The 3,009-nt window shown below is 56.8% G+C and overlaps 1 protein-coding gene across 1 annotated transcript in view; it reads left to right on the plus strand.

Annotated features, from left to right (window-relative positions):
• The first annotated feature begins 1,461 nt into the window (after window positions 1-1,461).
• ATCAY (ataxia, cerebellar, Cayman type) overlaps window positions 1,462-3,009 on the plus strand; it is a 44,197-nt gene continuing 42,649 nt past the window's right edge. The window contains exons 1-2 of the mRNA XM_011967345.1: window positions 1,462-1,546; window positions 2,510-2,608. The gene's annotated coding sequence lies outside the window, so the exon portion shown is untranslated. The remainder of the gene's footprint in view (window positions 1,547-2,509; window positions 2,609-3,009) is intronic.

Below are 3,009 nucleotides of genomic sequence, written 5' to 3' on the forward strand. Positions count from 1 at the left end.
TGTTGTCCAGGCTGGTCTCAAACTCCCAATGTCAAGTTATCCGCCCGCCTTGGCCTCCCAAAATGCTGGGATTACAGGTGTGAGTGGCCTCCCAAAGTGCTGGGACTACCTGCCTGGCCTCAGCTGAATGGGCATTCTAAGAGAATTCCCAATCCTGCACACAAAACAGCATGAATTAACTGTCTTAGGGAAGCTGCGCCTTTGCCGGCCGTGAGCTGAGAAGAAGCAGATACCTCAGAGGGAAGGCGCACAGGCGGGTGATGACAAGAGGGGCCACAGCCGCAGCCCCGTGCAGGGGAGCCCATCACTAACTCCGCACCCCACCCATGCACAAAAGAGGTAGCAGGCACTTGCAACCTTCCTCAGAGGCAGAATCCACCCCTACCAGCATCCTCTTCCACCAATGCTCTGGAGGCCTGGGGAGCCTGAGAGATGCCCGCTGCACCCGGGCAGGGCTTGCCTTTGTTTGCCAGTAAGGAGAGGACCGTGAGTAATGGGGATTACTCACATCTTGTGCCCAGTGCCCAGCACAGGGACTAACCGAATCCACCCCTCAGTTAACACAAGTGTCTCTTACAAGACCTCCGCTTTCTCCAGCCAGGAGATGGGAAGCCCAGCTGTATGCCAAAGTCTCTGGGGTCTCTGTTTCCCCAACGGGGCTTTCTGCCTCTGCTGTGGGCAGGTTGCCTTCATGCCTTGGAGGGGTGCAGACTCCCATGCAGTGGGTGAGGCTGACAGCCTAGGTGGGGTGTCATTGAATGTCATGAAGGGAGCCAGCCTTCATGCACTCTGCCTGCATTTCCTGAACAGCTTTGCACCAGGAGTTGCTACTTTGTGCGGAGAATGTGCAGTGAATAAGACCAACTGAGCCTCTGCTCTTCGAAAATGTATATTCTGGCCGGGCGCGGTGGCTCACGCCTGTAATCCCAACCGTTTGGGAGGCCGAGGTGGGCAGATCACCTGAGGTCAGGAGTTCAAGACCAGCCTGGCCAACATGGCGAAACCCCATCTCTGCTAAAAATACAAAAATTAGCCAGGCGTGGTGGTGTGCACCTGTAATCCCAGCTACTTTGGAGGCTGAGGCAGGAGAATCACTGGAACCTGGGAGTCAGAGGTTGCAGTGAGCCGAGGTCACACCACTGTACTCCAGCCTGGGCAACAGAGCGAAACAAACACATAGAGAGCTTTTCTTGTGCCCCAGCACTGTGTTTAGTGCTGTCTATGCATTATCTCATAATGTGAAAAAGCCATAGTGGCTCCATTTCACAGATGAGGAAAACTGAGACCCGCAGGTAAGATCACTCACGTCCACTGGTCCACCAGCTGGAGAGTGGCTGGGCTAGAGTTCAAACTCACTTCCAGTCTGACTGCAGGGCCTGCACTCTCCACCCTACCATCTTCACTGTCTCCTTGAATTCCTCCAGGTCGAGGCCACACCGGTGCACAACTGCAGGGGGCGCCGTTCCCACAGCAGCCTTGCAGAGCCAGTGTGCCTGATAAACAGGCTGCCACCCAGCCCTGTTTCGGGCATGAGGCTCCATCCACTGTAAGTGACCATCTAATAGACCCACAACATGGTGACCTGGGCACAGTCATTTCTTTCTTTCTTTTCTTTTTTTTTTTTTTTTTGAGACAGAGTCTCCCTCTGCCTCCCAGGCTGGAGTGCAGTGGCGCCATCTCGGCTCACTGCAACCTCCGCCTCCCAGGTTCAAGCGATTCTCCCGCCTCAGCCTCCCGAGTAGCTGGAATTACAGGCGTCCGCCACCACGCCCGGCTAATTTTTATCTTTTTAGTAGAGACGGGGTTTCACCATGTTGGCCAGGCTGGTATCGAACTCCTGTCCTCAGGTGATCCTCCCTCCTCGGCCTCCCAAAGTGGTGGGATTACAGACGTGAGCCATGGCACCCGGCCTGGGGACAGTCATGTCTTTGCCTGCACAGACTTTTTTGGGGGGATGCCACCCCTCACCCCTGCTCCCTTTGCAAGGAGAAGTGCCCAGAGGACCTTCCCCAGCCCTCCCCACCCCCGTTCTCTAAGGAATGAGGCCATCTCGCCATTTATTTATTTATTTGTCCGTTGTTTTGTTTTTAAATCTGTGATGCGCCATCAGAAAATGATTTCTGCCTCTGCCCCTGGCGTGGCTTTCGGAGATGCTTGTCTGTCAGCCAATGGAGAGGACCGGATTCTGGCAGGGGGCTGTGCCTTTCGGTCAGGCCGCCACCCCCCACCCCCTCCTCCCTGCACACAAAAGCAGCATAAATTAACTGTCTTCGGGAAGCCGAGCCTCTGCCAGCCGTGAGCTGGGAAGAAGCAGCTACCTCCGAGGCAGGGCGCGCAGGCGGGTGGCGATGAGAGCGGGCGCAGCCGCAGCCCCGCGAGGGGGAGCCCACCGCTAACCCTGCACCCCACCCACCCCTGCACAAAAGAGCTGGCGGGCGCTGGCCACGTCGCCCTGGGTGACCTTCCTCGGATGCAGAAGCCGTCCCTGCGAGCATCCTCTTCCTCCCAGGCTCTGAAGGCCTGGGGAGCGTGAGCGATGCCCAGCTGCACCCGGGCAGGGCTCGCCTTTGTTTGCCAGTAAGGAGGAGAGGCTGTCTCAGCTGCAGAGGTGAGTGCGCGCATCTCCCCTTCGCCCAGGATAAACCGTCTCCCTGGAAGGTTTATCCGGCAGCCTTTTGCCGCCTCTAAATCCCTTTCCAGCAGATGGGGCGGGTGGGAGCAGAGAGCCACGGTCTTGTGACTCCGTGAAGGCCCTCACATCCGTGTTCCCGGCAGCAGGGAAAACCGTTCCCCGAGCTGCGCCCGGCAACACAGTTTACCTTCCGCGCGCACCGTTCCCCTAGAAGGCAGATAAGTGCACCATTTTCAGGACACGCTGAGAGCTTGGGCGGATGAAAACCTCGGCTTCTCTCTGGGACGCTGAAATAGACCCATCCTAGCCCTGTGTATTTCCTATTTATAACGCTGGGAAGGCCACCAGCTGCCGATTTGGGAAAAAAAAAAAAAAAA

This window comes from Mandrillus leucophaeus, unplaced genomic scaffold, assembly GCF_000951045.1.
Source record: "Mandrillus leucophaeus isolate KB7577 unplaced genomic scaffold, Mleu.le_1.0 Scaffold8, whole genome shotgun sequence".
Lineage (NCBI taxonomy): Eukaryota > Metazoa > Chordata > Mammalia > Primates > Cercopithecidae > Mandrillus > Mandrillus leucophaeus.